This window comes from Oncorhynchus nerka, linkage group LG12 (genome assembly GCF_034236695.1).
Source record: "Oncorhynchus nerka isolate Pitt River linkage group LG12, Oner_Uvic_2.0, whole genome shotgun sequence".
Taxonomy (NCBI): Eukaryota; Metazoa; Chordata; class Actinopteri; order Salmoniformes; family Salmonidae; genus Oncorhynchus; species Oncorhynchus nerka.
This window is the reverse complement of record NC_088407.1, coordinates 40,280,561-40,293,908: the sequence shown is the minus strand read 5'-3', so window position 1 is coordinate 40,293,908 and position 13,348 is coordinate 40,280,561. Positions and strand designations below refer to the sequence as shown.

At 38.8% G+C, this 13,348-nt stretch overlaps 1 long non-coding RNA gene across 1 annotated transcript in view; it reads left to right on the top strand.

Annotated features, from left to right (window-relative positions):
- Positions 1-13,348, top strand: part of LOC135574174 (uncharacterized) — a 158,441-nt gene that overhangs the window by 117,559 nt on the left and 27,534 nt on the right. The gene's annotated exons all lie outside the window — the stretch shown is intronic.

Below are 13,348 nucleotides of genomic sequence, written 5' to 3'. Positions count from 1 at the left end.
TATAGGCTAACAACTCCATTCCAATTGCATCTGAAAGCTGGCTTCTCAACTTGGTATCGCGACATTGAATGGAGGCTAAATATGTATACTATAGTGGACAGTTTATTAGGTACACATCTAGTACCAGGTCAGACCACCCTTTGCCACCAGAACAGCCTGAATTCTTCAGGACATAGAAACGTTGCTCAATTGGTATCAAGGGACCTAACGTGTGCTAGGAAAACAATCTCCACACATTACATCACTGCCACCAGACTGTACTGTTGACACCAGGCAGGATGGGGGCCATGGTTTTTCCACTCCTCAATTGTCTAGTGTTGGTTATCATATGCCCATTGGAGCCGCTTCTTATTGTTTTTAGCTCATAGGAGTGGAACCGGGTGTGAGTTTCTGCTGCAATAGCCCATCCATGACAAGGACCCGACGAGCTGTGCGTTCCAAGATGCCGTTTTGCTCACCACTGTGGTATTGCCTGCACCGTTATTTGCCTGTTGTGTCCTGCCTGGTGTTAGCTTGCATGATTATTGCCATTCTCCTTCGACCTCTCATCAACAAGCTTTTTTTAACCCACAGGACTGCCGCTGACTGGATGTTTTTTTGTTTGTCGCACCATTCTCGCTAAACTCTAGATACTGTTGTGTGTGAAAAGTCTAGGAGGTCGGCCGTTTGAGATACAGAATCTGGTGCGCCTGGCACCGACGATCATACCGCTTTCAAAGTCGCTTAGGTCACTAATTTTGCCCATTCTAATGTTCAGTTGTACAGTAGCTGAATGCCTCGATGCCTGTCTGCCTGCATTATATAGCAAGCCACGGCAACGTGACTCACTGTCTGTAGGAGCGAACCATTTTCATGGATGGGGTGGTGTACCTAATAAACTGGCCATTGAAAGAGCACGATATGGGGCACAAATTAAGGTATTTGGATCCAGAAATCTCTTGAGACATTCACAAGGTTAGATATCCTCTGAGGTTTAAATGGGACCTCTTCCTAAATAGACATCACCTGTGGGTGCCAGACAAAGGCGCCTTTATCAATAAACAGTCTTCCTGAACTGAAAACCAGTGTTACCAATGGTTGCAATTTAGAGAACAAATGTTTTCCCATCACCATGGAAAAGGCAAAGAACTCGCACATAAAAATAGACAAACGGTTGTTGACCTTCATAAATCAGGCAATGTGTATAGTAATAATATATACCTCTTACCAATATTAGGGAAAAATGAAAAAGTTTAAAATCACTGAAACGGTGGTAATCTTGCCTGTTATTGGACGCAAGTGTATCTTTCCCTCAGGCACAGTGAAAAAGATGGTTCGGGAAGCAAAGAAAAATCCATGGGCCAAAGTTGGAGAATTACAGTACTTGGACACATCTTCGGCTCCTTAAGTCTCCAAATCTACAATCAGACGGCACATCCATGCCAATAGTCTCTTTGGAAGAGTTTCCAGAATAAAATAATCTTATTGAGAACAACCAACAAATGTAAATGGCTGGGGCCTCATAACAGTTGTGTACATTTAAAACTAGTGATTAAGATGACACAATTGATTCCCTACACTATTCAGTGCTTGCTTTCTCACATAAACTGAAATTGAGCAAACGGTGTAGAATTTTTTTCAACCAGCCCTTACAAAAAATATTGCAGTCAGAGTGCAGTATAACCGCAGTATGTTGCAAATACAGCGTCCAAAATAACACTTTTTTTACTGCAGTAATTTTTTTGTTACTGTACTTTAACTGCAGTTTCAAAACTGCAATCTTTTTTTGTAATGGAGGAAATGACAGAGTGATTTCCACTAGATAACATAGCCACAAAGTTAGAACAGCTTTCTCATTTTTATAACAAATGCCGCTCCGGTAGGAGCAATCAATACGTGAATATCAAAGCCAATCACAAAACTGGAATGATGGTTGCTGATAATAGGCCTCTGTACGCCTATGTAGATATTTCATAAAGAAATCACATTTGCGGTCACTTTTGATAATGGTGTTTTCCCGCTAATGGAACATTCATCCTTATATCCCAGTTTTTTTGATGCTAGTGATTGTATTAACTTGGGATCTATCGCATCCCACAACTGTCCCAGACTATGTTGTAATATTTATTTATTGCACAGAATAGGTTAACCATTGTACTATGGGGGATAGTAGATTAACATAAGCTAGTGCTTTAGCTGTTCGTTAGGCCTACTCATCTTATTGGCTGATGAAAAGTAAATGTGGACAGTTCTTCTAATATCTTCAATATGCACCTTGTAATTGGTTAAGGACAGGCGCAGTTGTGTCCCCAATGTTTCTGTCTTCACTTATAGCCTGTGAGGAAGACCCGATCACGTGATCACGTGGAGAGCCATGTGGGTGAGAGTTCCTTGGGAGCACACAGCACTGAGGGAGAAGGGCACAACGCAGCACTCTTGGCCAAAGGCTCAACGGCCACTAGCCGCAAAAGCATGTTTTTTTTAAGGTGCATTACGGCCACACAAGGGGATGCCACCGGGAAATTCCATGCATTATCAAGTGCTTGTCAAATTGTGAATGAAGTGTGTACAGCCTGCGCAAAAAAAAGCAAAGCAGAGCTCATGCCCTTCAAGCAACTTTTTTCAAATCATCATTATTGATGCATCATGCAGCCTTACAATATTAACAATCAAAACATATAGCCCAACGTTTGTAGAACAACTAAAGTTACGTTAATAACTCTAGATTAAGCATATAAAGTACCTATTATTATTATTTGACCATGCTGGTCATTAATGAACATTTGAACATCTTGGCCATGTTCTGTTATATTCTCCAACCAACACAGCCAGAAGAGGACTGGCCACCCCTCATAGCCTGGTTCCTCTAGGTTTCTTCCTAGGTTTTGGCATTTCTAGAGAGTTTTTCCTAGCCACCGTGCTTCTACACCTGCATTGCTTGCTGTTTGGGTTTTTAGGCTGGGTTTCTGTACAGGACATTGAAATATCAGCTGATCTAAGAAGGGCTTTTTAAACAAATTTGATTTCATTTCTTTGTTAACCCACTCAATACAGAATAGCTGCATGTGCACACACTCTCTCAAATTGTTTGGATAAAATATAATTTATATTTTATTCTGCTTTGTCTAAATGTATTCTTCATACTATAAAATAATGCCATGGAATTCGAAGCAAATCTTGTCTGCTAAATGAACTAGTGTAGCCCACAGCCATATGGCGAAGCCAGATCAAAGCCTAACACAAGGACAACTCCGAGTATGCTATTCTGTTCTTCTGAAATAGACTACATTTTCTTCATATCATGTTTCTTTACACCGGTCTAAAAATAAATAATGGATTTATTGCGGTGTAGGCTATATTACGCTTCCAATGATGTTTAGGCTACTGTTTTCATCATTTGGCCGCGTGTTTTGGGATAATAGTTGGGATATTTTGTGAAAAACAAAAATCTTTATAAAAAGCAGCTGTTACCGTGTTCCAACATGGATGGTTTCTGTTTCATAGTTGTAACAAAGGCACTCCATGAATAAACATTTTGAACAGTTTTTTTTTTCATATCTCATTCAGTAACATAAACAAATTAAAATTATATATTGTTATTTGAAATGAAAACAAAATCGTAATCTAGTGTTAGCTAACACCTTCACGAACCCAACCAAATGATTATTTTAGCGATAGTACAGTTGAAGTCGGAAGTTTACATAGACCTTAGCCAAATACATTTAAACTCCGTTTTTCACAATTCTGACATTAATCCTAGTAAAAATCCCTGTTTTAGGATCACCACTTTATTTTAAGAATGTGAAATGTCAGAATAATAGTAGTGATTTTATTTCAGCTTTTATTTCTTTCATCACATTCCCAGTGGGTCAGAAGTTTACATACAGTCAAGTATTTGGTAGCATTGCTAGAATTTAACAATTGTATTCATATTTACAGATGGCATGCAAGTTTATTATGTTCAAGAAGGCATTTCTGCCAAAAAAACGCATTCATATTTTAGTGCATATGATCTCTCTCGCTTACCTCCATTACATATTTCAGAACATACTGTATGTTGTGGTGGCATTTTTCTGCTTTACCAAATGAGGAGAGTTACAAACTACAGACCAGTCAGAGTTATACTTAAATGACATCTTTAATAAGCTTTGCAATAGCCTTTGACTTTCAATGATCTCTAATGAACCATTGAAAAGTACCACCAGAAAAGTACAAAGATCTTTTATAGCCAAGATACACCCCTCTCAACTTACATGACGAACCACAGATCTTAAGAACAGTTCACAAAGGTTAAGATTTGTATGAAAGTTATCTATAAAACATAGACAGTTACTGCTCTGTCAACAGTTCTCATTGTAAAGGCCAGTGTCTGGCCCCCTCCTACTCCAAACTGGAACCCGTCTCACCCTGGTACGGTATAGCACAAAAACATTACCTTTACTATCTGGAATGCTCTTTAGGCTTTATTACCCAAAGACATCGTAAATCTCCTGTGTCAGTGCCATCTGAGGCCCATCTTCAGTGAACACACACACAATACTCTATTCTGTCAAATGTAACAACATAATCTTGCAATTTTCCATGACAATTTGAAAAGTTTATTTTGAGTAGATCTCAACTCTCGCTTATCTTATGTTCCTAAAACATATGAGTGGCCAAAACTAACACCCACTGGACGTGGTTTATGTCAAACATCAAGGACAATGGAAGAAAAACATTTACAACTTCTGAAGAACATAGGGTTTTCTACTGGAAACATTGTCTGTGTGAGGCTAGATTTATCTAAATAGACTACTGTTTAGGCTACTTCCTTAAATCTTATGGCACCATATGACAGATATTCATGGAAACTCAAATGATACAGCCTTCCATTGAGACATACCTTTAAGTATGGCATTAATTAACCTCATAGTCCACCAATACCGTATGCGGGTTCGTGACTAGGGCTCAAGCTCATTAGCATAACGCACAATGCGAAAAAATATTCCCCTCCACACATTAACCTGTTGCTTCTACTCGGGACGCTTGCGTCCCAACTAGAGCTCTAGAAATGCAAATGCGCTACGCTAAATGCTAATAGTATTAGTTAAAACTCAAAAGTTCATTAAAATACCCATGCAGGGTATCGAATTAAAGCTACACTCGTTGTGAATCCAGGCAACAAGTCAGATTTTTAAAATGCTTTTCGGCGAAAGCATGAGAAGCTATTATCTGATAGCATGCAACACCCCAAAAGACCCACAGGGGACGTAAACAAAATAATTAGCATTTCGGCGTTACACAAACCGCACAATAAAATAGAAAACATTCATTACCTTTCACCATCTTCTTTGTTGGCACTCCTAGATGTCCCATAAACACTATTTGGGTCTTTATTTCGATTAAATCGGTCCATATAAAGCCTAGATATCGTTATATGTAGACTGTGTGATAAACGAAAAAAACATCGTTTCAAAACGTAACGTCATTTTTTAAAATTCAAAAAGTCGACGATAAACTTTCACAAAACACTTCGAAATACGTTTGTAATGCAACTTTAGGTATTAGTAAACGTTAATAAGCGATAAAATTCATCAGGAGGCGATGTAAAGATCATTAGCTGTCCGTCTGGAAAAATGTCCGGCTAGAAACTCAACGAAAATATCCGGTCCTAGACCGGAGGAGATACGGTGTCCTGTATGTGTTTGACCAAGAAAAAACTCGAAGGGAAATGACAAGACTCTAGACACCGTGTGGAAGCTGTAGGTACTGCAACCTCAGTCAATTAATTGTGGTTCACGTTTATCAATGGGTTCAAGTAGCGCATGGATATATTTTCCCATTTTCAGTGATCAGTTTTTCCTGTGCTTTTCGATGTAAATGCCATTCTGGTAAAGCCACAGCAGTGATTTAACCAGTTTTTTAAACGTCTGAGTGTTTTCTATCCACACAGACTAAGCAAATGCATATACTATATTCCTGGCATGAGTAGCAGGGCGCTGAAATGTTGCGCAATTTTTAACAGAATGTTCAAAAAAGTAGAGGGTCGACTTAAGAGGTTAACAAGTAAAATAGCTCAAATGAAAGATAAACAAGTTGTTTATCTACCCAGCAAGTCAGATTTCTAAAATGTTTTACGGCGAAAACATAGCACATATTTATATTAGATCACCACCGAAATAAAAGGCAAGCGGCGGCCATTTTGTCCCAGAAAAAATAAAATTTAAAAGTAGGATTAAAAAATAAATAATTCACTAACCTTTTGAAAATCTTCATCAGATGACAGTAATATTACATGTTACACAGTACATTTAATTTTTTTCAATAATATGCTATATAATATCCATAAATCTCGGTTGACAACATTTTAAAAAAAAACATGCTACTCAAATGTCAGGAGAAATGATGATAGCTCCGACAGATAACGTCAGATAACAAGCAATAAACATGACTAAATATACATGTTCTACATATAGTTACAAAGATACACTTCTTCTTAATGCAACCGCTGTATTAAATTTAGTTTTAACGTTACAGACATCGTTCACTTGGCTATACTAGGAGTCGGCGCTCCGATATTAGCAGTACGTTTGGAGTCCACAGAAACCCAAAATAACCACATAAATATTCCCTTACCTTTGATGTTCTTCCATCAGAAGACGTAGAAGGAGTCATACTTACCCAATACATCGTTTGGTTTCACGTTGTGTGTCCCTGTATTAGCATATGCTAACAGCTTCAGCTGGAATGCATCAAAAATGACTTCTGGTCCAGCACTCTGCGCATTAAAACTTCCAATTTACATATTATATGTCGATTAAACTGGTCAAACGATGTGCAAAATCGAGCTTTATGATGTTTTTAGCATGTAGAACAAAGGACAGCGCTAACAGACAAACCGGCTTCGAATGCTGCATGTTGGAAAAAGACGCACTCCAAATCGGGCGCGCGCAATAGAGTGCCCGGTTTTGAGAGGGACACGCAGAATTTCGCGCGCCAAAGGTGCAGGGCTCGTGCGATTCTCACAGTGAACGCGCCATTTGAAAGCAGACATCGCGCTGAACTGACAGAGACTGTTCATGGATCCGTAGCTGCCTGGGAAGGGTGTTGGCGATGACGTCAAAGTAGACCCAACATTTCCATTGTTGACAGAGTGTTTGGGAGAATGGCTCTCCTGAGACTTCTGCTTTACATACAGACATAATTTAAACGGTTTTAGAAACTTTAGAGTTTTCTATTCAATAATAATTTTTATATGCATATATTAGCAATTTTGGGTAAAAATATTTTCAGTTTACTATGGGTACGCACTTTCTCCAACAGGAGCAGTATAGAGCAGGAGTTCTAAGAGGTTATTAAGGACTGCCGCTCACCATTCTCAGTTCGAGTTAAGGGAGAAGGAAAAATGTTGCTTTTGAAACTTTAACTAAGATATAACCACAAGTCAGGCCTGACATTTTAGATTGCATGAAAAATATGCAATCTCGAAAGCTGCACTGAAGTCTAACAAAACAGCCTCCACAATATTTGTATCGGTAATTTCTGTAAGTACTGTGCTTGTTGAATGTCCTCCCCTATAAGCGTGCTGAAAGTCTGTTGTCAATTTGATACTGCAAAATAGCATTGTATCTGGTCAAACACAATTTTTTCCAAAAGTTTACATAGGGTTGGTAACATGCTGATTGGTAGGTTATTTGAGCCAGTAAATGGGGCTTTACTATTCTTAGGTAGGGGAATAACGTTTGCTTCCCTCCAGGCCTGAGGGCACACCCTTTCTAGTAGGCTTAAATTGAAGAAATGGCAAATAGGAGTGGAAATATCATCTGCTATTATCCTCAGTAATTTTCCATCCAAGTTCCACACTCACTTTACAGAATTCAAAATCACAATTTTTATCTTTCATAATTTGATCAGTTAAACTTGTATATGTAGTGTTAGCTTTTGTTGCTGGCATATCATGCATACATTTGCTAATCTTGCCAAAGATTCATTAAAGTCATTGGCCATGTCAGTGGGTTTTGTAATGAATGAGCCATGTGATTCAATGAAGCATGGAGCTGAGTTTGCCTTGTTGACAAACATTTCATTTAAGGTGCTCCAAAGCTTTTTACTATCATTCTTTATCGGTTGTGCAGCCAGACTTATTTGCCATTCCTTTAGCCTCATCCTTCTCAACCATGCAATTTTTCAATTCCTCATCAATCCATAGCGATTTAAATATTTTTGCAATCCTTTTCTTAATGGGTGCATGCTTATTAGTAACTGGAATAAGCAATTTCATAAATGTGTCACGTGCAGCGTCTGGTTCCTCCTTATTACACACTAGGGACCAACAAATATTATTTACATCAACAACATAGGAATCACTACAAAATGTATTGTATGAGCTCTTATACACAGCCTTTGGAACTTTGGTTTTCCTAGAAATGGCTACTATATTGTGATCACTGCACCCAATGGATTTGGATACTGCTTTCAAGCAAATTTCTGCAGCATTAGTAAAGATGTGATCAATACATGTTGATGATTTAATTCCTGTGCTGTTTGTAACTACCCTGGTAGGTTGACTAATATCCTAAACCAGGTTGCAGGCACTGCTTAAAGTTTGAAGCTTTTTCTTGAGTGGGCAGCTTGATGAAAACCAGTCAATATTTAATTTGTCCAGAAAATCTAACTCTCTGTTGATATCACATACCAAGTATTTCACACGTTATCCATATACTGACTGTTTGCACTTGGTGGGGTATAGCAGCCTCCCACAGGAATGGGCTTTAGGTGAGTAAGATAAACCTTTAGCCATATTACTTCAACAGTATTTAACATGACATCCTCTCTAAGCTTTACAGGAATGCCGTTTTGAATATAAAACAGCAACACCTCTACCATTGGCATTTCTGTATTTTCTGTAGATGTTATAACCATGTATTGCTACCACTGTATCAAAGGTATTATCTAAGTGAGTTTCAGAGATGAATGAATGTAATCTATTAATAGCAAGTTATTGATTTCATGAACCTTGTTTCTTAAGCTACAGATGTTAACGTGGGCTATTGTATGCAGTAATCATGTGCCTATGAACCAGAGTTATACTGTTAGCACTGAAGCGGTGAGCCCTACAAGGAAGAATCGAGAATCTGTGGAAAGAACTGAAAACTGCTGTTCACAAATGCTCTCCATCCAACCTCACTGAGCTCGAGCTGTTTTGCAAGGAGGAATGGGAAAAAAAATCAGTCTCTCGATGTGCAAAACTTGGGCGTGCAAAAGGTACCCCAAGCGACTTACAGCTGTAATCGCAGCAAAAGGTGGCGCTACAAAGTATTAACTTAAGGGGGCTGAATAATTTTGCACGCCCAATTTTTCAGTTTTTGATTTGTTAAAAAAGTTTGAAATATCCAATAAATGTTGTTCCACTTCATGATTGTGTCCCACTTGTTGTTGATTCTTCACAAAAAATACAGTTTTATATCTTTATGTTTGAAGCCTGAAATGTGGCAAAAGGTCGCAAAGTTCAAGGGTGCCGAATACTTTCGCAATGCACTGTATGTTAGTGCAGGGTGAGTTGTACACAGTGGTCTTCCTTGTAGGGCTCACCGCTTCAGTGCTAACAGTATAACTCTGGTTCATAGGCACATGATTACTGCATACAATAGCTTTCTGATCAGCATAGGCATTCAGGGCAGTTAGAGGGACATAAATTAGGTTACTTACAGTGGGGCTAAAAAGTATTTAGTCAGCCATCAATTGTGCAAGTTCTCCTGCTTAAAAAGATGAGAGGCCTGTAATTTTCATCATAGGTACACTTCAACTATGACAGACAAAATGAGAAAAAAAAATCCAGAAAATCACATTGTAGGATTTTTAATTTATTTATTTGCAAATTATGGTGGAAAATAAGTCTTTGGTCAATAACAAAAGTTTATCTCAATACTTTGTTAAATACCCTTGACAGAGGTCAAACGTTTTCTGTAAGTCTTCACAAGGTTTTCACACACTGTTGCTGGTATTTTGGCCCATTCCTCCATGCAGATCTCCTCTAGAGCAGTGATGTTTTGGGGCTGTTGCTGGGCAACACGGACTTTCAACTCCCTCCAAAGATTTTCTATGGGGTTGAGATCTGGAGACTGGTTAGATTTGATGCAGAATCCGCTTGCCTGACCACTCTGCCTGTTCTGACCTCGAGCCTGCCTATCCCCTGGTACTGTTTGGACCTGTTTTATGAACTCTGTCCCCGACCTGCCTTTTGCCTACCCCTTTTGGTGTAATAAATATCGGAGCTCAACCATCTGCCTCCTGTGTCTGCATTTGGGTCTCACCTCTATGCCCTTATAGTTTACCCCCTGCATATAGCATTGCTATTGTTATTTTACTGCTGCTCTTAATTATTTGTTACTATATTTCAAAAATATTATTTTTTAAACTGTTTTTATTGATATTGAAATTTTGTAATGTTTTTTTCATTTGTATGGGGGGTGTTTTTCTTAACTGCATTGTTGATTAAGGGCTTGTAAAAGTAAGCATTTGGCGCATGTGACATTTTTTTTTTTTGATAGGCTGACGCTTAACTTTGTTCCAGGACATAATCACTGTCATCTGGTGATGTTAGCATAGGGCTAACGTGTGCCAGGTTATCTGATGGGACCAACTACAACGTTCTATTACATGCAAGCATATTGACGATTTTCATTTGCTGATGTGCATTTTGAGCCAGAGCAACTGTTTGAATTAAAACTGATTCTTATGTTCGCAAGTATGGCCCTACAGTATTTAATGAGGAACCTGTAAGACCTAACCAACTCTGCAGATGAGTTTCATGTGAATGCTGAATGGCCTTAGTGTCTCTCTGGTGCTCCTGAGTGGAAACAAAAATAATGTGTCATCGCTTCACCGTCGGTTGGGACATGTTGACATTCAGACAGCTTCCCGTTTATTTTCCGTGTCAGAACACTACCCCCCCTCCACTTGCTTTGAACCCCAAGAGTTCACCTCAATGGAACCTCAATACTGTAACCCAAGCCCTGTCGCCCACAGTTTACTCTCACGGAAATAAATACATATAACTTTTTTTTTTTACTTTTTTTTTTTTTTTTACATCTACTCAGCGGCAGTGAGCATCTCCCACTGGAAAGACTTGGCTAGTGCAGTGCAACATTCTGTAATGAACAAGGCCATGTTTTCATAGACAAAAGGTTTTCTTTCCTCTCCAAACTCATAAAACCAACAGACCTTCAGCGAGCCATTCATTCTCTGAAATTAGGAATATTTGTTGACAGAGCAATCACAGCATTTAGGGCCTTCCACTGGAGCTGAGTCATAGCATCAAAAAATGTGTTTAATGTACACCCATTTGTTTTTTCAATGGTGAAAGAGGCTATAAAACCAACATTCAGTTGGGGGAGTTTCATAAACAGACAAAAATTCACACCAACCACTTTGTTTCAAATTAAACACTAATACTGTTTTGTACAGCTTTTCTCCCCTCCTGATGTATTTCTTGATATTGATTAAGTTGTGCTGATTTTTCTTAGCTAAGAAAAGAAACATTGGAAATCTTAGGCGTTTGCGATGAAAATCAGTTGAAGGAAGCTTTTTCATGCTTGCTTAAGTTTTTTTCAATCACCTTGGTGCATATTTCACAAGTATGTGGTACATTTTCTCAACTCTTAGTAAAAAACTCAAAACTGGTCAAAAAGGCAGGTTTTTCAAGTCTAGGCACATTTTCAAGTGACAATTACAACACACCTACTCATTCAAGGGTATTTCTTAATTTTGTACTATTTTTCTAAATTGTAGAGTAATATTGAATAGATCAAAACTACGGAATAATGTAGTAATCAAAAAAGTTTTAAACAAATCAAAATGTGAGATACTTCAAAGTAGCCACCCTTTGCCTTGATGGCAGCTTTGCACACTTTGGCATTCTCTCAACCAGCTTCATGAGGTAGTCACCTGGAATGCATTTTAATTAACAGGTGTGCCTTGTTAAAAGTTCATTTGTGGAAGTTCTTTCCTTCTTACTGCATTTGAGCCAATCAGTTGTGTTGTGACAAGGTATGGGTGGTATACAGATTATAACCCTATTTGGTGAAAGACCAAGTCCATATTATGGCAAGAACAGCTCAAAAAGAGAACTGACAGTCCATCATTACTTTAAGACATGAAGGTCAGTCAATGCGAAACATTTCAAGAACCATCAAGCTCTATGATGAAACTGCCTCTCATGAGGACCGCCACAGGAAAGGAAGACCCAAAGTTACCTCTGCTGCACCTCAGATTGCAGTCAAAATAAATGCTTCACAGAGTTCAAGTAACCGACACATCTCAACATCAACTGCTCAGAAGAGACTGTGTGAATCAGGCCTTCATGGTTGAATTGCTACGAAGAAACCACTACTAAAGGACACCAATAATAAGAAGATACTTGCCTGGGCCAAGAAATATGAGCAATGGACATTAGACCGGTGGAAATCTGTCCTTTGGTCTGATGAGTCCAAATTTGAGATTTTTGGTTCCTACCGCCGTGTCTTTGTGAGACGCAGACTAGATGAACGGATGATCTCCGCATGTGTGGTTCCCACCCTGAGGCATGGAAGATGAGGTGTGATGGTGTGGGGGTGCGTTGCTGGTGACACTGTCTGTGATTTATTTAGAATTCAAGGCACATTTAACCAGCATGGCTACAACAGCATTCTGCAACGATACACCATCCCATCTGGGTTGTGCTTAGTGGGGCTATCATTTGTTTTTCAACAGGACAATGACCCAGCACACCTCCAGGCTGTGTAAGGGCTATTTGACTAAGAAGGAGAGTGATGGAGTGCTGCATCAGATGACCTGACCTCAACCCAATTCAGATGGTTTGGGATGAGTTGGACCACAGAGTGACGGAAAAGCAGCCATCAAGTAAGTGCTCAGCATATGTGGGAACTCCTTCAAGACTGTTGGAAAAGCATTCCAGGTGATTCTGGTTAAGAGAATGCCAAGTGTGTGCAAAGCTGTCATCAAGGCAAAGGGTGGCTACTTTGAAGAATCTAAAATCTAAAATGATTACATGTGTTTTGATGTCTTCACTATTATTCTACAATGTAGAAAATAGTAAAAAATAAAGAAAAAAACTTGAATGAGTAGGTGTGTCCAAACTTTTGACTGGTACTGATTGATTGCATTTCAAATAAATAAAAATAAATCATGTTGACAAGATCAAATCAATTGGTCGTGTACACAGATTAGCAGATGTTACAATAGCTGCGCCGAAATGCTTGTGTTTCTAGCTCCTACAGTGCAGTAATATAATATTAATACAATAACAATACCCAAATGATCCAGAAAGTCCAAGAAACATCTAAGAAATCCATCCCCTATACAGTAAACATGTATCCAAAATGAAGTTGCC